This window comes from Suricata suricatta, chromosome 3, assembly GCF_006229205.1.
Source record: "Suricata suricatta isolate VVHF042 chromosome 3, meerkat_22Aug2017_6uvM2_HiC, whole genome shotgun sequence".
In the NCBI taxonomy this organism is placed as follows: Eukaryota; Metazoa; Chordata; class Mammalia; order Carnivora; family Herpestidae; genus Suricata; species Suricata suricatta.
Genome location: NC_043702.1, coordinates 119,478,265 through 119,501,220, shown reverse-complemented (window position 1 = coordinate 119,501,220; position 22,956 = coordinate 119,478,265). Strand labels below are relative to the sequence as shown.

The 22,956-nt window shown below is 40.8% G+C and overlaps 1 pseudogene; it reads left to right on the top strand.

The window, feature by feature from the left end:
- Positions 1-9,654: 9,654 nt before the first annotated feature.
- LOC115287074 lies at positions 9,655-14,802 on the top strand (annotated as a pseudogene).
- The last annotated feature ends 8,154 nt before the right edge of the window (positions 14,803-22,956 follow it).

Below are 22,956 nucleotides of genomic sequence, written 5' to 3'. Positions count from 1 at the left end.
GATATTCCCAAGATTTTTTAAACTATTTATTTTATTTTTTAATATTTATTTATTTTTGAGAGAGAGAGACAGTGCAAGCCAGGCAGGAGCAGAGAGAGAGAGAGGGAGACACAGAACCTAAGGCAGGCTCCAGGCTCTGAGCTGTCAGCACAGAGCCCAATGTGGGCCTTGAATTCATGACTCATGAGATCATGACCTGAGCCTAAACCAAGAGTCAGACACTTAACCAACTGAGCCACCCAGGCACCCCTGTTCCCAGGAATTTATTAATTTCTTCTAGGTTATCCAAATTTTTGGTGTATAATTGTTCATAATAATCTTCTAATCTTTAGTATATCTGTAATATCAGTTGTAATGTGTCTTCTTTCACTTCTGATCTTATAATTTTGAGTCTTACTTCTTTTTATTTTAAAGTAGCTAAAGTTTTACCAATTTTGTTTATCTTATCAAAAAATCAGCTCCTAGTTTCACTGATCTTTTTATATTGTCCTTCTAATTTATATTTTGTTTATTTCCACTGCTACTGTTACTTCCTTCCTTCTACTAACTTTGGGCTTAGTTTGTTCCTTTCTTTCAGTTCTTTGAGATGTAATGTTAGGTTTATTTGATATCTTTGTTTTTTCTTAATGTAGGCATTTATCACTATAAACTTCCCTCTTAGAACTACTTTTGCTGCATCTCATAAGTTTTGGTATATTGTGTTTCCATTTTCATTTGTCTCAAGATATTTTTTGAGTTCCCATTTGATTTCTTTTCTGACTCATCAGTTGTTCAGGACCATGTTGTTTAATCTCCACATATGTGTGCATTTTTATTTTCTTCTTGGAACTGATTACTAGTTTCATGTCATTATGGTTTGAAAAGATGCTAGATATGATTCTGACTTTCTTGAATTTATGAAGACTGGTCTTGTGGCCTAACATATGGTCTCTCCTAGAAAATAATCCATGTGTGCTTGAGAAAGGTGTAGCCTACTGCCAATGGTCACAATGTTCTGGAAATGCCTGTAAGTTTCATCTGATTATACACCTGGATGATCTGTCCATTGTTGAAAGTGAGGGGCTAAAGTTTCCTACTATTATCATATTGCTATTTCTCTAGATCTGTTAATAATTGTGGTTTGTTTGTTTTTTTAATTTTTAGGTGCCTAATGGTGGGTGCATAAGAATTTACAGTTATTATATCTTTTGGAGGAGTTCACACATTTATCATTATATACTTACCTGATTTTTCCTGTTGTTTTGGGCTTAATGTTTATTTAGTCTGATATAAATATAACTACCCTGCTCTGTTTCTATTTGCATGAGAAAATGTTTTTTCATCCCTTCTTTTTCAGTCCTTAAAGCTGAAGTTATTCTTTTATAGGCAGTTATGTAATTGGTTCTTATTTTATATCCATCAGCAACTCTATGTCTTTTGATTGGAGAATGTATATATAGTCTATTCATATTTATAGTAACTATTGATAGATAGGAGCTTAATATTTCCATCTTGTTCATTGTTTTCTGGCCATTTTAGTGTTCCACTTTTGTTCCATTCTTGCTCTCTTCCTCTGTGATTTGATGGTTTTCTGTAGTATCCTTTGATTCCTTTCTCTTTATCCTTTGCATATCTGCTACAGGTTTTGTAGTTACCATAAGGCTTATATGTAACATCTCGTATGTATAATGGTCTATTTTAATCTAATAACAACTTACAAACACACACAAAGCCTCTACATTTTTAGGTCCCCCTCCCCATTTTGTTATTGATGTCACAATTTAAATCTTTTAATATTATGTGTCCATTAACAAATTACTGTAGCTATAATTATTTTAAGATCTTTGTCTTTTATGTTGTAATGATTTACACATCATCATTACAATATTAGCATATCCTGAATTTAGTTCTATATCTACTTTTGACAGCGAGGTTTATACTTTCCTGTATTTTCATATTAGTAATTGGCATCTTTTCATTTCAGCTTGAAGAACTTCCCTTAACATTTCTTGTATGGCTGATCTAGTGATGATGAGCTCCTTTGGCTCCTGTTTGGGAAAATCTCTCTCCTTCGGTTCTGAAGGCTATTTTTCTGGGTTGAGTGTTCTTGGCTGGCTGTTTCTTATTTGTTGTTGCTGTTTTTGTTTAGCACTCTAAATATATCATCCCACTCCCCTCTGGCCTACAAGGTTTCTGCTGAACAATCTGATGATAGTTTTATGGGGGATCCCTTGTACCTAACAAGTCACTTTTATGATGCCAATTTTGAGATTCTTTCACTTTCTTTAACATTTGACAATACAATTATAATGTGTCTTGGCATGGGTCTCTTTTGGATTCATCTTCTTTGGTAATATTTGAGCTTTCTTGACCGGGATATCTATTTCTTTCCTCAGGTTTGGGATATCTTAAGCCACTGTTTCTTTGAATCAGCTTCCCATCACTTTCCCTCTTTTCTCATTCTCAGATCCTATTGCATGTATTGGTCCACTTGATGGTGTCCTATATGTCCCTCAAGTTATCTCCATTCTTTCTTATTTTTTGCTCTCTGATTGGATGATTTTCACTGCCTTGACTTGAGCTCACTGATTTTTCTTTCTACTTGATCTAGTCTGCCATTGAACCCCTCTATTGAAGTCTTTACTTAAGTTACTGTGTTCTTTAGTTCAATGATTACTGTTTGGAGCTTTTAAATATTTTCCATCTCTTTGTTGAAATTCACACTTTGTTCCTGCACTGCTCTCCTGATTTGGGAGCATACTTATGACCATTAACTCTCTGTCAGGGTTAATCTCCAAAAATTTATCTTCTTCTTTTGTTTGGAATACATTTCTCCATTTCTTCATTTTCCTTGGCTTTCTTCATTGTTTTCTGTGCATTAGATGAGAGAGACACCTTTCCCAGTCTTGACGGCCTAGACTTGTGTTGTTGATCAGCCTCTCCAATCAGCCAAGCCTGAGGTTATTGTTGCTTCTCCATTCTTTGTGACTGTCTATTCTGCTGCCTTTGTTTTTATGGGTCCCAGTAGATTGGGGTGTATCAAGATCCATTATCGTCCCAAAGATACGGGAAATGCCCTCATGCCTTTTCAGTTTCATGGACTATTAATTGTCTGCCCCATCATCCCATCCATTTAGGTTAATTGGAAGCCTGACCTCAGGCAGCCGCTGGGAAAGTCAGGATAGTAGATGTATAATCTAGTCCCTATCAAGAAGAAACTGGGAACTGGGTATTTTTGCTTACTTTGTGCTGAGCTATAGAAAAGTTGCTAGAGGTTCTTGTGCATCCATGTAAACTCATCTCTTTATTTTGTGTGGTCCTGGGGGACGTGTAGATGCTGAGCCCTGTCAGCCCCAGAGCTAGATCATTCGGGAGCCAGTCCCTCATGTGGCAGCTCTAACATTTTAGGTGCTACGTGAGTGGATATGCTCTTTCCAGGGAGAAGCTGGAGACTTGGTTTTACTGCTGGACAAGTTGAGGAGAGATGGTAGAAGACATGCCCACCAGCTCTTTCAGGCTCCTGAGAAGATCCCGGTCTGCTCCCACATGCAGTCTAACTAGAAGCCAGAATCTCACACTGCAGCTAGGAAGCTATACAATCAAATGCGTTCTAGGGAGAAACTGGCAGTTGAATGTTTTTGCCTCTTCCTTCTGTACTGAGCCAGGGAAGAGAGAGCTGCAAAAAGGGCTTGTGTGCCTTTTAAAACTGCTTTTTTGCTTTAATATGGTCTTGGGGCCTTCTAAATGCCAAGCCCTGGTGGCTATTGAAGTTAGTGACTTCAGAACCGGTTCCTCGGGTGGCAACTGCAAAACTTGGAGCACTTTATGTGCGGACACTTTCCTTCCAGAAAGAAGCTGGCAACTTGTTTGTTGCTACTGCTGCTGTTGTTGTTGAAATGAGCCAGAGGCAGAATGTGGGACAAGTGCTCCCCAGGATTTTAGGGCTCCCAGGAGGATCCCAGTCAGCACCCAGATGCAGACTGATTAGAAGCCAGACTCACCTGTAGCAGCTGGGAAATTGTGCGCTCAAAGCCCTTCCAGGGAGAAACTGGAAAACAGCCACCTTTGCCTGCTCCGTGTGCTCTGAGCCCTGGGGAATGGCTGTGAGGCGGGTTTAACAACTGCTTCTTTGTTTGGTATTGTCCTGTGGGACTTGCAAATGCCAAACCCTGTTGGCTCCCTAAGCTAAGCGACTTGGGGACCCATCCCTTGCATAGTAGCCTTAAATGGTGAGCACTCCATGTGTGGTCCAAACTGGTCACTCACAGGGAGGAGCTGGGAGTTGGGAGGTCTCTCCTTGCCAGGGGTGGGATGTCTGTGGGTTGTGTCAGCATTTCCTACCCATTTGGATTGTGTGTTTTCTCAGTAAGCTGATGTGAAGGAATTACTCAGTTGGGTTTTAGATTTCTCTCAGAGGGAATTGATCCATGTGTAGCTATATATTTGCCAAATCGATGGCAGGAGGGAAAGTCAGGAGTCTCCTATTTTGTCATCTTGGCCGGTCTAAAATATTGACTTTTTTTTTTTAACGTTTATTTATTTTTGAGAGAGAGAGAGAGAGAGACAGACAGACAGTGAGCAGGGGAGGGGCAGAGAGAGAGGGAGACACAGAATCTGAAGCAGGCTCCAGGCTCTGAGCTGTCAGCACAGAGCCTGACGTGGGGCTCAAACTCACAAACAGCGAGATCATGACCTGAGCCGAACTCAGACGCCTAACTGACTGAGCCATTCAGGCGCCCCAGAAACACTGGCTTTCTAATACTGTATTTTTATTATTTCTTTTCTTTAATGAGGCATGTCACTGTTCCACCAATATTTCGCTGATTTTCATTCTGTTAAGAGCAAACAAGAGTGTTTGAACTAAAAGAAAAATTCCTGGGGCACCTGGATGGCTCAGTCAGTTAAGCATCCGGCTTCAGCTCAGGTCAGCTCACGGCTCGTGGGTTCGAGCCCCGCAGCAGGCTCTGTGATGACAGCTCAGAGCCTGGAGCCTGCTTCAGATTCTATGTCTCTCTCTCTCTCTCTGACCCTACCTGCTTGTGCTGTCTCTCTCTGTCTCTCAAAAATAAATAAAAAAACATTTAAAAATTAAGGAAAAAAAAAAGAAAAAGAAAAATTCCTTTGGTCTCTGCAGGGCCAGCCTCGCTGCTGTGTGACTTGTTCAGTCTCAAAGAGCCCCCGTGCTCGGAGGGGCCCCATGCTTAGTTTAATGCTCCTTTGGCTTGCTCTTGAAATTCCTAATAATTTTTTAACAAGGAGGCTGACCTTTTTATTTTGCAGTGGGCCCCACAAATTATGTAGCTAATCATGGTCTGTCTACTGAGGAAGTGGGCAGGCTCTCTCCTCTTCTAGAATCTACCAAGAGATAGGAGGGACAAGAAAACCATGTGGAGTAGTAAGTAGGGACTGTGATGAGGATGGAGCATGGGCTCCGATTTTTGTCATCCTATATGTGAGAAGACTGTCTCCAAAGGTTAAACAACTTGCCTGAAAGTATTGTTTATTTGTGTCAGAGATGATGAAGCTAGAAACCAGGTGATCAGACTTCCAGCCTCTTTTTCAGCCTGGTTTCTCCTCCATAGAATGGAAAAATTGTAACACTTATAATTCATCCCCCCCAGGCAGGTAGACATAAGTTATTAATTATTAATATACAAATATGAATTAATAATGCCTATTAATCTGAATAATACTTTGGGTGGATCAATGAGATGTTCAGGTTATATTTGATGTTGTATGAAAAATTAAAAGCCCTCTTTTTTTGGAAATAAAAAGCACTTTCTGTATTTTTATTCCTCTCTTTGAAGTCACTTATATTATATTACAACTTTTGTCGTATAGTGTATCCTCCACTGACATATCATTGTCCACTGTTTGTTGTGTCATAATTGGTTTCTATGCAAAGGAGCTGTATGAGTCACTGTGGAATCATGACTTGGCGATGACTAATAGATAAAATCCTAAGTGTTACTAATAATCATAATTGAAAATTAGAATAGAGGGTCTGTGAGTGTATCACAAATATGCAAAGGTCAGAGGAGAAACAGAATTCCCGCTCTACGATTTTTTTCAAGTTGTTAAAAGAAATTACAAACTTTGTTGTTGTTTTTTTAATTGTTTTTTTAGTACTTATTTATTTTTGAGAGAGAGAGAGGGAGACAGATCATGGGTTGGGGAGGGGCAGAGAGAGAGGGAGATGCACAATCTAAAGCAGACTCCAGGCTCTGAGCTAGCTGTCAGCACAGAGCCCAACGTGGGGCTCGAACTCACAAACTGTGAGATCATGACAAGCGAAGTTGGATGCTTAACCACTGAACCACCCGGGTACCCCCAGACTTCATTGTTTTTAAGAATAACTTTGAATAATCACAATTATTTGAGTTCAGAAACATTTTGGCAAACTCAGGGAAACCACATTAACCAAATAGCTTGAATCTTTAAAAAGCCATGAATGTTTTACCATTCACTTCTCCAGACAGGCCAAGAAAGAGCAATTCATGGGGCAGTGGATTTGGGTGCTATCACTGACGCATGCCCTAAGATAGTAGACCTAACACACACTTAAAAATATTAGAGATTTCTGTGCTACTATTTTTTTCTGGGAATTTTTTCCTAATAGAAAGTGATTTTATGAAAAATTCAGAATGCCTAATTCTTCCAAGTTCTTACGTTGTCAGAGACTAGAGATGGGCAAGCAATAAGACACAGGCAGATAAAATGACTTTGTGTGGAGTGACATTTACATTCTCAATGCCCAGGTGGTGAGAAGCTTTTTATATCTAGGTACTGCGTTGAAAACTTTAAGATTTGCTTCTCTTGGTTGTATGAAACGTCCTCACCAAAGATAGTTATGTATTTTGCATTTGGTATATGGCAAGAAAAAATAATATTAACATCCCTAGATGTACCACCATGTTAATTTGCTTTTTAAAAATATTTATTGAGCTCATCCTATTTATACAACAAAGTACTATGATAGGCATTATAGGGGAGAGTATATTTAAAAAAGTAAAAGACATTGCTCCGGCTCTTACCTAGTTGGACAGAGAAGATAAACATAAGAAGTAAATAAAACACCAGAAGAAAAAGCTTTTGGATAGCAAAGGAAATGATCAACAAAACAAAAAGGCAACCTACTAAAGGGAGAAGATATTTGAAAATGATATATCCAATAAGGAGTTAACATCCAAAATACATAAATAACTTACACAATTCAACAAAAATAAAATATGATTTAAAAATGGGCAAAACAGAGCATGTGGGTGTCTCAGTCAGGTAAGCATCCAACTCTTGATCTCGGCTCACATCTTGATCTCAAGGTCATAAGTTTGAGCCCCACGCAGGGCTCTGTGCTGGACATGGAGCCTACTTTAAAAAAAAAACTGGCCAAAGGACCTGAATAGACATTTTTCCAAAGAATACATACAGATGGCTAACAGACACATCAAACGTTGCTCAACATCACTCATCCTCAGGGAAATACAAATCAAAACCACAATGAGATGTCACCTCACACCTATCAAAATATCTAGAATTTTAAAGGACAACAAATAACAAGTGTTGGCAAAGATATGGAGAAAAGGGAACACTTGTGCAACTGTTAGTAGGAGTGTAAATTGGTGCAGCCACTGTGGAGAACAGTATGTAGGCTCCTTGAAAAAATTAAAAATAGAACTACCACATGATCCAGTAATGGGATTACTGGTTAGGCAGGGAAAATGAAAACACAAATTTGGAAAGATATAGGAACCCCTGTGTTTGTTGTAATATCATTTACAATATCAATTACAATTATCAGTTACAATATGGAGGCAAACCAAGCATCCATAGATTGAGGAATGGATAAAGAAGATGTAGTATCTATACACAATGGAATATAACCTACCCTTAAAAAGGAATGAGATCTCCCATTTATTACCACATGGATGGACCTAGAGGGTATTATGCTAAGTGAAATAAATCACATAGAAGGAGACAAATACTACATGATTTTACTTAGATTTGGAATCTAAAAAACAAAACAAACAAAACAGAATTAGACCTACAAATACAAAGAACAAACTGGTGGTTGTTGGAGGGGAGAGGCATAAGGGAGGTGAGTAAAATGGGTAAAGGAAAGTGAGAGATGCAGACTTCCAGTTATGGAATGAGTAAGTCACAGAATGAAAGGTACAGCATAAGGAATATAGTCAATGGTATTGTTACAGATGGCAGCTATGCCTGCAGTATGTATAGTAGTTGAATTACATTGTGTGTCAACTGTACTTCCATAAAAGAAGAAGGAGAAGGAGAAGAAGGAGGAGGAGCAGCAAATAGAGACTATGGGCAGATTATACTCTGAGTACGAAAATGTCAACCAACAGAGTACCTATGTAAGATGGAGTCACGTTGTGAAAGCTTTTGGAGAAGGTCATTTGTTTCAGATCTTGAAGATACTGGATGTGTATCAAGGCAATCTATGCAGAATGCCAAATCAGTGGATTAGGATAAGGGTTAGGATGGTGGTAATTAGATTAAAAGGCGAAAGATTTATATGATCTGAGATCTGAAGAGAAACCAGAATATGGTAATTAGATTAAAAGTAGGTTACCTTTGCAGATGTGTTAGGGATGCCAACCTGGGACAAGATTCTGGCTTGCTCAGAGGACAGGGCATGCTGGTCAGAAGGCATGGCACTGGGGTAGGAAGCCAGGTGGACAAAAGGGTGTCATATGTGGGATACTGACCAGTGGAGAGATGAGGCAATCTCATATTTGGATAATGACAAGGTTTTCAATGCTTAGGTGATGGTTCTGCTTCCTTGAGTTTTACCACTCACCCACACTTGAGCCATCAACAGTTCATCAGCGCTTTCATTTTCTACCTTTAAGGCCAACTTCTCAATGTTTCAGATAATTTCATACACCCACCTGCCTCTGGGGGCATGACATTTGGTAATGGGTTTACTGTTCTATTTATCCCAACTGCCTTCAATCAAAGTTCCTTCTTGTTGACTGAAAAGGCTTTCTGACAGTCTGGAGTGTGGCAATTATGTGTCTAGATGTGACCGATAACAATGCAAAATGTTTCTCAATAGTCTTAGGGAAATAGTGACAAAGACTATGCACTATTCTATGTATAGCACTTAGAATAGTACATGGCACATATTAATCACTATATATGTATTAATTTTTACTAATAACAATGATTATGTCAACATAGTGGCATTATATAGTGGATTTAGCAGGGATTTAAAAAAAATTTTTTATGTCTTTTATTTATTTTTGAGAGATAGAGAGAGACAGTGTGAGCAGGGGAGGGTCAGAGAGAGAAGGAGACACAGAATCTGAAGCAGGCTCCAGGCTCTGAGCTAGCTGGCAGCACAGAGCCCGACGCGGGGATCAAACCCACAAACTGTGAGATCATGACCTGAGCAGAAGCCAGAGGCTCAACCGACTGAGCCACCCAGGCGCCCCTAGTAGGGAGTTTTAAAACAGCAGATGCTCTAAAAAGAAAAACCTTATCAGTTATACAATAGAGTGTCCCCCCCAAAACGTGTGCAGAAGAAGCACTTTTCTTGGTGCTAAAATTAAAAATGTCTCTCAAAGGACCACAGAAAGAGACCCTCATGTAATGTGCAGAGTGTCTATGACGAGAGTAGATCTTATAAGTCTGTTTCCAGTGCATCCCTCAAGAATGGCTGATGGATTCCCACCAGAGCACAGCTCAGTAAAAGGCCAGGGCTGTGTGATTCAAGTTCAAGGCTCTCAGCATGGTCTGGCTCAAGCCAAAGGTAGATGTCACAGTCTCTAAAGGAAAATAGTTTTCCATCAGACAACAGCTCATATTATAAATATTGTTTTCTCTAAGTCATGATTTTGATGGCCGGTTAGCAATGAGCTCAAGATTGCACATTAGCCTAATTTTTGCTGAGTTCTTATGTTCTTGCACCAGGTTCTATTGTGAGCAAATGGCAATAGAAGCTTAATGTTTCAGAACAATTAATGGGAATGAAAATGTAAATTGAGAAAATTATTTCCATTAATCTAATTTTTGTCTGTACTCTTGGAATAGAGCACCATTCTGTTTTGGTAGTAAAACACCTTAATCCAGCTCACAGGACAGTACGGATGGTAAACACATCAATATTCCAACATTATCTGAGTAGACAAAATCTGATTTGTATTTATAATTTATTTCATTTAGTACAGATTGATCATTCGCCTTTCCCAAAAATGAGTACAACATATTTGGCATCCTCCAACTCCATTAAACAAATATTTAGTGTTAATCATTCATAAAAACAAAGTTCTAGTTACTGAAGGGAAATACCTAGCAGATGGACAGCCCTCAAGGAACTAACAGACTTATTTATAAATTTCCAGTGATTAAAGCCTGGTTTGGATAATCACATATTAATATTTTTCTTAGTAGCTAACTTCTTAATATTTTATGAACCGCTGTCATATAATGCTCAGAACAATGGACTCCAAACAGATTGTTTCCCCCAGAATTGGGAATCATTTAGACTACAGCCGAGATTTTGACACGTCAATGTTACAAACTCCCTGGACTAGGTATTTGCTTTAAGAAGGTGCTGTTTATGGAGATTAAAGCTTTGCAAATAAAACCAGGTTTATATTTAACTACCTTCTCCCGTTCTCCTCCCACACCGCTGTTTCCCTAACACTTTATTCACTGTATTTTCCATACTCGCGGGATCCAAGTTTTTCTTGTCTTCGCGTTTAGAGAACTTCTTTGAAAGTAACCGTTTTTATCACCTATTGTACTGGAACATTTCTTCTCATTCTATGTTTAGCCCCTCTAAAGCACTGGCCGACCTAAACCTAATGCCACACTTTAAAAAACACCCTTTCTAGTGATGTTCTACAGTTTCTTACAATCTAAATCTGTGTGGGTGTGGGGGGTTGTTAAATTCAATTGCAGACTTTTCCTAAACTATATACTTGGAGTGTGAGGCTTTCAGTTGATTACTTAAATCCTTAGCGTATCTCTTTAAGTTCTGTCTCTGACCTCTGATCTGATCTGGTCCAAATTAAACAAACAAGGACCTGTTAGAAGACATTAGTAGCTTATTGATTTTTTCTTTCTTCTTTTTCCATTATCTCTTTCCTCTTTCCAGAGCAAATGACCTTTTTATCAGGTCTCTTTTTCCTTTTTCTCTGTATCGAAGCCTGTATTCTATTAAAATTTCACCTTACAGTCATGAGCAAATACCTCTTCAGTCATTTCACTTACTGATTATTTTGTAAGTGCCAGGCACCTTCATGAGTACTGAAGAGGACAAAAGCAGACAAAATCTGTCATCTCATGGCATAATTTACCCTCCACTTGAAAAAGAAAGATGAGGAGCAATAAGGAACACATATAGGATGCCAGACATTAGATCCTAAGGCAAAAATAAACCAGAGGCGGAAACAAGGTGCTCATGGAAGGGAGGTGAATGTTTAAATAGGATGGTCAGGGAAGGCCTTAGAGAGAAAGGTACCATTTAAGCAAAGCCCAGAGGAGGTAAGGTGAGAACGTGAACAATACAGATATAGGGGAGGAAAAAATGCTGGCAGGCAGAAAGAACAGTGAGTGCGAGCATCCTGCAGTAAAACTCGCGCTCAGGGGCGATTCAGGAAGAGCAAGGAGACCGAGGAGGCTGAAGCTGCTTGTAAGAAGGGAGGGGGGAGGTGAGATGAGTAGAAGGGGACATGGGACAGTAAGGTGGGTGGGAAGAGGGAGGGCTGGGGGCTTGAAGGGGTGGCACTGTAGCTCTAGAAAGCCCTGGGGGGGGGGGGCGTTGCTGAATGAGATGGGAAGCCTACTGAGGCGTTTTGAACAGAAGAGTTACGATTCTGGCTACGCTTGAGCAGAATCCTTCCGGCTGCTGAGTACGGCAGAGGTGCACGGATAGTCACGGGACGACCATCAGACGCCCTCGTACCTGGGTAATGGCAATAAAGCCGACCGAAGGGGTTGGGACTCTGGACAGATTTTAGGCCAACGGGATTCGCTGATGGACTGGACGGTGTACAACAGGACCGCTGAACTCCCACAGATCATCGGTCAACATCCACCCCAGTGAAACACCCACACTGCTTTTTTCTAAAAGCCTGGCGTTTGTCTAAATGCTCCTTTCTTTGTGTTTTCTGTCCACTGTTGGCAGATCCCACCGCCTTCCACTCGAGTTCACAGGCCACTTGCTGTGAACATGGCCTGAACCTCCTCATCTCTCGTGACGAGTCCACGTGGGCAGTGTTAAACCCCACCAGCCTGAACCCCCTCTGTGGATCTCGTACCCTCAGAGCCCAGCACCCCAAGATTTCCCTGGGGCCCCCCAGTTCCCTCAGCCCGCACCTCAACCACCTCCCTCTTCCAGGGGTTCCCTCCTGGCTTCACTTCCTTCTCCAGCGTGGCTTCCACGCCCTCTAAATGCTCTTGAGTGTGTCCTGTCCTTCACCCTCGCGTCCTCCGTCCCGCCTGGGAGCGGTCCCGCTCCTCAGTCCGCCTGCCCGCGGCCTGTCAGCACGGCGCCGGCAGCTGCGCTCACGTGCCCAGCGGGGCCGCCATTTCCCCCCTCGTTGTGGTCTCTCCCCAGTGAGCGACTGTGCGCGCCCGTGCGCTGTGGGAGCGCCCGTCGTTCTTGCTTACCTCGTCCTCGGCACACACCTAGTTTCCTACCACGCAGGGAAATAAACATTAGGAGATGCTTTAAAGGTCACGCCCCAACTCTACTCAGAGCCTATTTCTCTACATTTCCACTCACCTTACCTACTTCTCTGAGGGGGGTGGGGGGTGGGGGGAAAGCCTCCTCTTTCTTAGGCCAAACCTTCCATTTCAGTTCTGGATCCCAGCAGCCTCGGAGGCCTGTTTCACAAACTCCTGGATAGTTACTGGTAGTTGTATGATTATTTTGCCAAAACTTATTGAACTATACATTTTGTTTTATTTTATTCTTTAATGTTTATTTTTGAAAGAGAGACACAGCATGGGTGGGGGAGGGGCAGAGAGAGAGACAGAGATACAGAATCACAAGCAGGCTCCAGGCTCTGAGCTGTCACCACAGAGCCCGATGTGGGGCTGGAACTCACTAACCGGGAGACCCTCACCTGAGCCAAAGTCGGAGGCTTAACTGACTGAGCCACCCAGGTGCCCCTGAACTATACATTTTAAATGGATGGGGTGTTTTTGGATAAAAATTGTATCAGACAAAATTAAAATTTTAAGAAGGAAACACCTGAATCTCTTCTGTCCTTTTCTTCTCTGCTCATAAATGCACTCCAACTTCTGACTAAACAAAAGCTAAATTCGAACGTGTAATCTACATTTCAAAGCAGGAGGAGAATCTGCCCTTAAACACAGGTGCAGAGAGAAAGTGAGATCAGAAATATAAATTGGGGAGCACCTCAGTGGCTCAGTCAGTTAAGCGTCTGACTCATGGGTTTCGGCTTAGGGCGTGCTCTCATGGTTCGTGGGATTAGCTCTATGCTGACAGCTGGAGCCTGCTTGGGATTCTCATTCTCTTCCCCCCTCTTTCTGTCTCTCCTCTGCTCATGCTCTCTCTCTCTCAAGGTAAATAAGCATATATCTGTATAGATCTCTATATATGTTATGGCAAAATAGTCATATAACTACCAGTATATATCTATATATCTATATCTATAGATAAAGATGTAAATTTGCTTGAGTTACAGGCAAAAGCACCAATGAATTGTTCTCCTTAAAGGATATTCATACACTACTACAGTGATAGGTCTTTTCTTGCCCTGTGATTCCTAACACACCCTATTTTTTTCTTCCTTTTTAAAAAATATAATTTATTGTCAAATTGGTTTCCGTACAACACCCAGTGCTCATCCCAACAAGTGCCCTCCTCAATGCCCATCACCCAGTTTCCTTTCTGCCCGCCTCCAATCAACCCTTAGTTTGTTCTCAGTATTTAAGAGTCTCTTATGGTCTTAACACACTCTAAAGTTGATTTCATCGGAAGATCTTTACATCAAAATAGAAGAACTGAGTCTCACTGGCCGGGGTCAGAGTGTGCAGAGTTTTAGATGTTTCTGGATGTTCAACACACCTTTATAGACTGCAGCAGCTCGATTTTCTTCACATTTACTTTCCAAAGCAAGAAAGGCACCAGGCTCTCACTTATTTTCTCCCTATGGTGTTCCAGAGTTCTGCTCTGTATCCACTAAAAAACTAGTGGCCCATGGCTTTGGTGTATCCACAGCGACAATGGTGCCCTTCCATCCCCAGAGATATCACTACTGTTTACTGCTGGATTTTGAGGCCACATGTGACAAGCCACAGATTCATCCTCAGGAAATCATCAAAGTCCCCATCCTGAAGCTAAATCGTTGGACCATAGAGACTGAGTCTACCTTTCCCACATATGTCCAGCCTGTAGTCCATCCACAACCTTCTCCCTTCTGTACACAGCTCCCCAGGATTATTTAAGCCATGGTGGATGGTCAGCCAAGCCCACAGCAAGTGCTGGAGAGGGTCAATGAGTGGATGGGAAAAGAGCCTTTTAGATCCAAACATCAAGTCAATTTGTGTCACCTGTGGAGACTGGGACTTGAAAGTCTCAGGTCAGTGACATACTTGGGTTTGCCAGTGGCAAATTACTTCAAGCAGTGGACTAATCTGAAAAAGGCTTACAGCTTCACCATGAGCTGCTGGCCCGGGAATGGATTTCTGGACATGTACCAGGGCCCCTGCTTGCAACATATAGGCCGGTCCCACAGCAGCATAGATGACGACAACATTGCCAACATCATGAAGATACTTGCATATTGAGGCTTCATCTTCAAGCAGACATCAAAGCCATTCTGATTGGCCAAGGATGGGGCAGGACAGGGTAGCTGCTTGGCTCAGTCTAGAGTCCTCCTTTTACCAGAGAGGAAAAGGGGGAGTGGCACAGCTCTACATTCAGAGTGCCACACAGTCCACCCTGTGGGCTTGTGCCCTGGGTAAGAACTTGGCCACTTGGTCCCTCTGGAGCAGACACTTAGTGTCCCCCACCCCAACCCCTCAACCTCAGCCCGGTGTTAGCCCCTCCCACTGTGGGCCTGGGCTAAGGAGACCCACCCATTCACCACCTCCCCCTGGTATGTAGGCTTCTACTGGGGCCACCACACCCCCCTGTGCTCCTGCCATCTATAGTGCATGGTGTGTGGTACCCCCAAGGCTCCAGGAGAGATCAGGCCCAACCTTGTGTCTACCTCCATCCCCACCATGAAGATCCTATTGGATAAAGTTGGGGAAACAGAAAGAAAAAGGAAGAATGGGGCTATGAGCAGAGAATGCTTCACTACAGCTAAGTATGACGTCACAATACTCATAAATAAGTGGTAACAAAGGATTAATGAAGGTTGAAGTGTAACTCATGACATGTGAGAAACATATCTACCAAGAAACATTTATTGTGTTACACCCATGTTCAAAATGACAGAATAGACATAGAGAATATAAAAATAAAGACCACACTCCATTTCTGATCACAAAAAGCCCACAGTTAGCAGGAGAGAAGTCATGTGTAAAACCCTAAGAAATCATTTACCAGCCGGGATGTGACAAGAACTTAGCACCAGTAAATGTGGCTTGAGTAGTTATGGCCCCCAGTACCTGAATACCACCCAAATCTGAAAATCTTCTCTTTGTTAGGATGTATTCTAGCCAGGAGCCCTCACCCTCAGAATGGAGAGGAGAGGAAAGTTGAACAGCTTATGGGAGTTGGGCTATGAGAGCCTGGACAGGAGGTCCCGAATCAGTATTCAGATTTAGAGTTGAGAAGGGCATTTCCGTCGTAATCTCTTCTCTCTAGGTGGACTTCAAAACATCAAATTTTTTTGAACTTTAATTTTTTGATTGGAGAGTATTTTAAAATACCTCCCTAAATCAAGTGGAGAATACATAACCAAATTAGAGGAGAGGAAATGAGCATGTGATTGTATGTTTGCATGTGTTTATGCATGGTTGAGGAGAAAAGAGGAGAGTGACAATTCAGAAACATTTGAATAGTGATGGCCTGACTCTGTGGCCATGAGAATCTCATAAAGCATTTGATCTGTTCGTTGGGTGAATTATGTGCCACAAATGAACATTAGATAAGAGCAATGAGCATGCCCTTATATCAATTCATTCAGGATTTCCTAACTTATGACTCACTGGCCTTGTGACTATGAGTGATGTTTTTGGATATGGCCATAAGAAGTTCCACATATTTATAAAACAGGACTTCAAACATTTTTCTAACAAGTTATATCCATTCTTTAAAGAAGATAAGGTATAGACAAACTCCAACTTCTGATGGTTGGACTTAAAACAGTTTTTTGGCTTCACGTTGGTACATAAGTGACACACATTCAGTAGAAAGTAAACTTTGATGTTTGAATTTGGAACTTCTCCCCAGCTAGCCAGGAGTGGGATAATCCTCTCTCATGAAGCTGGTCAGAGGAAACAAGACATGGCTCCCACTCAGCCTTGTGATCATGAGGCTAAACTATTGGCAGACAACCACTGTGTACTCACATGGCCATTTGTTTGTCATTTCAGTACGGTGTTCAAGAAATTACATGAGAGACTCAACACTTTATTACAAAACAGGCTTTGTGTTAGAGGATTTTACCCAAGTGTAGGCTAATGTAAGTGTTCTAAGCATGCTTAAGATAGGCTAGGCTAAGCTATGATGTTTGGTAGGTTAGGCATATTAAGTATCTTCAACTGACGATAGGTTTATTGGGACATATGTAAAGGAAGTACTGTGTATTAGAAACTAAATCATTTCACAACTTGGCTTGGTTAAATAATCTAGTCTGTTCTGGACTCTGATGAAATTCATTCTGTGTGACATGAGGAGGCACCATAGCTGAGTCACAGACAGGACATTCAGGGCTGCCTCCCAATGGCTCAGTGACTGCCTGCTCCCAGTGTGCCTCTGGAAAGTTCCAGAACCTCCTGGGACCTTCCAAAGGGCACACCCTGAACACCTGGGTTGTGTGAATTCTACTTCTAGTGTGGTAGCTCAGAGGTGAACTGGACTAAGGTTGTAGTGGTGGGAGAGATAAGATTTCTGAGGAGCCTCATGAGAAATTGGTGAGCAACTTGTAGCTGAACAAGTGAGGCCGAGCTCTGGATTCTCTAGTCTGTTTCACTTACATAGTTGGCTATTCCAATAATGTTACCAAATATTAATTCCAGCACCTTTCGAGTGTGTTCTGATATCTGGTGATGTAAGAATACCCTTGCAAGTCTGCCTTTGTAAAATTTTATTGGCCATTCTTGTACATTTAGTTTTCTATATTAACTTTAAGATAATTTTGGAATCTTAATTGGATATTGTCTAGACTCCAGTTGGAACTGCATTAAAATTATAAATTAATTTTGCAGAAAGAGACATTTTTAGGATCCTATCTAAGGACATGGTATGTCTTACCATTTGTTCAGACCTTATTTTATTATGTTCTTCAATAAGATTTTATTATTTGGCAAAAGATAACTATAAACAAGTCAATAAAAGTATATTTTAAAAATAATATTTTCAATGAAAGGACAAATAAAGTGTTTATAAAATATAAAAGGCTCTTATTAATTGAAAAGAGAGGGATAAACAACCAAAAGAAAAGTGAGCAAATCGGGGGCCTAGATGGCTCAATCGGTTGAGCGTCCAACTTCGGCTCAGGTCATGATCTCACAGTAGGGGAGTTCGAGCACCGTATTGGGCTCTGTGCTGACAGCTCCTTGGAGCCTGGAGCCTGCTTCAGATTCTGTGTCTCCCTCTCTCTCTCTGCCCTTCCCCCACTTGTGCTCACTCTCTCTCTCTCAAAAGTAAATAAACATTAAATTTTTAACTCTTTTAAAGAAAGAAAAATGAGCAAAGAACAAGACTAGGTAATTTATAGATATACAGAAAGATGTTCAAACTCACCCATAAAGGTTTTCAAACTGAAGATAAAAGGAGGCATGTCTTTATACCAGGGTTTCTTAACCTTGGCACTGTTGGCATTCTAGGCTGGATGACTATTTGCTATGCAGGTTGTCTTGATTATTATAATATGTTTAGCAGAATCCCTGGTTCTTCCCAAAAGAACCTAGTAGCACCTACCCCCACCATGATCGACAGATAAGACAATCAAAAATACCTCCAGACTTTGCCAAATATCCCCTGGAGGAGACAAAACCATTACCGGTTGAGAACCACTATCAGACTAAAAAATATATATATTATAAACTTGATTACATCTCTTGTTGGCAATGATGCAGTGCAAAAGGAATACTCTTATATATCACTCATTTATGGAAAACAACTGAACAATGCCCATTAAAATAAAAAATGCATATATTCTTTGGCCCAGCTCTCCCATTCCTGGAAATAAATCCCACTCCTGGAAATAATAACAGAATTAAATGAAACAAACAATACATAGACATTATTGTACATGGATGTTAATTGCAGCATTGTTAGCAGTGAACAAAACCAGAAATAGAGTTGATGGTCATAAATAGGGAATAAATGAATAAATTATAGTGCACCCACACAATGCGGCATTAGAAACAATTAGAGTGTAACCTTATCTCAATAGAGTGTTTTCTACAAATTATTCCTAAGAAAAGCAGGATTCAAAAGCACATAGTATAATTCTTTTTGAAAAACACACATCCCCGCATACTTTTATATATTAACAGAGAAAAAATGCCCTGCACCAGTTTATTTACACCTACAAGAATAGGCAAAAATATTTGTATATCATATATCTGACCAGGGTCTAATATACAGAATATATAAAGAGTTCTTAAAACCCAACAACAAAAAGACAAACTATTCAATCAAAGTGGGCAAAAGACTTGAATGGCTTGGATGGACATTGGCTCCAAAAAAGGTATATATAAATGGCTAACAAATTTGTGAAAAGGTGCTCATGTTGAGCATTAGTCATCAGGGAAATGCAAATGAAAACCTGCTGGGAGCCGCACTGGCCTTGATGGATGACACAGCCACAGTGAGGAAATGACAGACGTTTGCACAGTTCCTGCCATGAGAGGCGAAACTGGTATCTCTTTCTGCTACTACTGCTCATGTGAAATTAAGCCTGTTGCCATTAATTAGGCCTTACAGGGTTCCAAATCAGACCGATATTCTCCACACAGCTATCCCATAAGAAAAAACATTTTCCTGTCCCTGCATAAGAGATTTTGGATCAAAACACTATAAATATTTGACAAAAGGTTCTTCTAATGAGCCTTGCAGACCCAAAACATAGACTTGACGGGGTTTAAATCACAAAAATTGCATTTGAGTCTGGCCCAGAGAAAAGGAGCCTAATTTGGAGATAAGAATTAAAAACAAGGTCAAAAACACAGGCCATTTGAGTCTGGTCCGAAGAAAATTGGAGCCTAAATTGGAGATTAGAAGTAGAAGACAAGGTCAGAACATGATCCCCTTTCAAAGTCTACATTCGACAAATATCCTCCCTTATACTGACTTCAGTTATGAGGATGGATAAGAATGTGGGAAACCCAGGTCCAAGGCCAACACACATAGGGCCCCCACTGTGCTTACATCAAAGAAAGGGCTTTCTTAAGCAACTTGTTAATAAACATTTTCCCCTCTTTTCTTTTTCTCTTATAGTTTATAAGCCAACCACAATAACTCTTAGCCTATCTATATACAACTTAGCCTATATTTTAATCTTAGCTTCACTAACTTTAATAATATGTATGTTAATCCTGTTTTCTACTAAAAACATCCTGTTATATTCTTGGTTATAAAATTTACTCAACTTCACTGTAAGAACGTTACGTGATTTGGTTGTAACTTGTTAATTAATAAACAAAATCATAATTATTGGCAAAAAAAACAACTCGTACAAAATAAGGTAGGTTTGTTAGTTTCTTAATCTGGGAAACTGGCGCCAAGAATGAATGGGATGGTTCTAAAAAATACTTCTGTAAAACTTGTTTCTGTACACTTTTGATGATTAAAGCACCTTATCACTAAGAATTAGAAACTGTAAACAATTCCTATTTTCTGATGTCATGTTATTGCTTGATCAATAAAAAAAACACCAAAGCAGACAGAGCAGAGATGCCTCCCTGGTGATCAGGAAAGAAACTTGTGGCTCTCTAGTCCCTCTCTCGTGCCAACACTGTCCATCCTTCAGAGACCCTTGGACCTGCTGGAGCTGGACTCTGGCAAAAATCATAATGGGCTACCACTTCACACCCCTTAGGTTAGGTATTCCAGAAGAAGAACAAGAAGAAGGAGGAGGAGGAGGCAGAGTAGGAGGAAGAGGCGGGGGAGGAGGAGGAGAAGGAAGGAGAAGGAGAAGGAGGAGGAGGAAAAAGAAGGAGAAGGAGAAAAGAAAAAGAAACAAATGTTGGCAAAGATGCTAAGAAACTGGCAAGAATGTTAAGTGGTGCAACTGTGTGGAAAACAGTTCGGCAGTTCCTCAAATAGTTACACAGAATTAAACAGTGATCTGGAATTACTACCCCTTTGCACCCCAAATAATTGAAAGCAGGTATTCAAACACACACTTGCATGCTCATGCACATAGCAGCACTGCTCCCAAGAGCCAAAAAGGGGAAACAACCCAAAATGTCCGTTGATTGGTGAATGGATAAATAAACTGTGTTATGCACATAAAATGGAATATATTTCAGTCATAAAAAGAAATGAAGTACTGATACATGGTACCTCATCGATGAACCTTCAAAATATTATGCTAAATGAAAGAAGCCAGATACAAAAGGTGGCCTATTGTAGGATTCCTTTTGTATGAAACATCCAGAATAGCTAATACCATTGAAACAGAAAGCACATTAGTGTTTGCCAGGTGTTGGGGGAAAGGGAAGAAGGAGGAATTGCTTAATGGCTACAGATTTCCTTTTGGAGTGGGGAAATGTCTTAGAACTCGGTGTGGTGATGGTTACACAACAGTGTGAATGTACTAATGCCACTGAGCTGTACACACAAATACAGTTAATGGACAATCTCATGTGGACTAGTACCTCAATTTCAAAAAATATTCTATTTTCCTCTGTATTTGTTTCCTATAGCTGCATAACAAATTACCACAAACTTAACAGTTTAATGTAACAAACTAATGTACTAAAAATGTAATATTACATTTTGTTTTTTAATTTTATTTATTACTCTTCTTTCAGGTACCACAACAATTTAGCTCATGGTGTAGATCAGAAGTCCAGGTGGGCTTGGGTTGTTCCGAAGTTTCACTTAGAGTTTCACAGAGAGAAATTAAATGTTGGACAGGATGGACTCTTACCTGGATGCTCCAAGGAAGAATCTACTTCCAAGCTCTTTTGGGGTGTTAGCAGAACTCAGTTACTTGTGATTGATGGACTGAAATCCCAATTCTTGCTGGTTGTCAATCAAGAGTCGGTCTCAACCGCTATGGGGAGCCTACATCCGTGGCATATACTCCCACCAGCAGTGGCACATCAAATCTTTCTCACTCTTCAAATGTCTCCGACTTTCTCTTCCATTACCAGCAGGAGAAAATTCTCTGCTTTTAAAGGGCTCTTGAGATTAGATTGGACCCACCTGGACAATCTCACGTTGCCTTAAAATGTATCACAGGTGCATTATCTTATCAGATTTATGGTTCTACCCCACACTGAAAGGAGTGGGGATTATTCAAGGGCAAGGACCATTGGGAGCCATTCTTAGAATTCTGCCTAGCGTGACCTCTTAGAGAAAATAAAAACATTTTCTACCCAAACCAGAACAATTATTAGTTACTGCTCAACATTGCAAAGAGGATTTGAGGTGCCTAAGTAATTCATGCCAAGGAAAATTTTCAGAACCAGTGATTTACAGATTAACACAGTTCCAGTCTCTAAGCCTCACGGAAGGGACAGAAAGCTGTTCTGAACAGGTAGACTTCTCTTTCTGAGGCCTCTCCTGCTTTTCTTTCTCTTTCCTTTTTCTCTTCTGCTACGCCCCTGCATGTACAAAGCAATGGCCACAAGGAACACTGGTGTTCTCTCTGGAGTCATGATGAGAGGTAAATACCATGGCTGGAGTTTAGGGGACTCGGTAACTGTGCTATAAAGAATTAGGCATTCTCACTTTTGGATCTCAAGAATCTGGTTATCTAGGAACCCTAAAGACTTTTGTTTTTGTGGCTTATTCCTGTTGTTGGTTTCCAGATCAGAAATTAAATCTGGAAAGTTTATTAAACACAAAAAGGTACAGGCACACATTCTCTAAGCTTTTGGTGTAATGATGTCATCATGTATCAGGTAGTCTTTGGAGTGGAAAAGGAAATAAAGTCTTAGCATTATTATGAAAGTAGTTTGACCTTCTGGAAAAGGTTCCAAGGACTCCTAGGGCTTTTTAGATCACACTTTGAGGCTCACTGACAGATATAAATACCACCAACTGCATTTCTTTAGATTAATCAACTCACATATTTTAATGCATTCACTTATGCAGCCTTAAAAACAAATCTTTCCCCCTGGGGTGCCTGGGTGGCTCAGTCAGCTGAGTGGTTGAGCGTCAGGCTATGGCTCAGGTCATGATCTCCCCATTTGTGGGTTCAAGCCCCGAATCAGTCTCTGTGCTGACAGCTAGCTCATGAGCCTGGACGCTGAACAAAAAACCCAAATCCTTCCCTTTCCTAGCAGGTCTTTCCATCCCCTAGACTGATTTTTGTGGCTGATGTACCGCGTTGCAAAAAGTGTTCTTTGCTGTCACAGGAGGAAGTTGAGCTCGATGTTAGTAACATGTATTATTAAAGTAAAATAGAGAGTTCAAAAAATGCGCTCTGTGAGCTTCTGGCAGGATCTGCTACTTTACAAACACTGCACAGGAAAAGAATGCTTTAAATGCTTCCAATGCTCAGCCTGCAGTGGAAATTATCGGGATAGAATCAGGCTGAGTCAGGCAGAAAGACGCTTAGAGGTGAGAGAACGCACTGGGTATTCTTGTCATGCTTTGCCCTTGAAAATTTATGCCAAGACTCT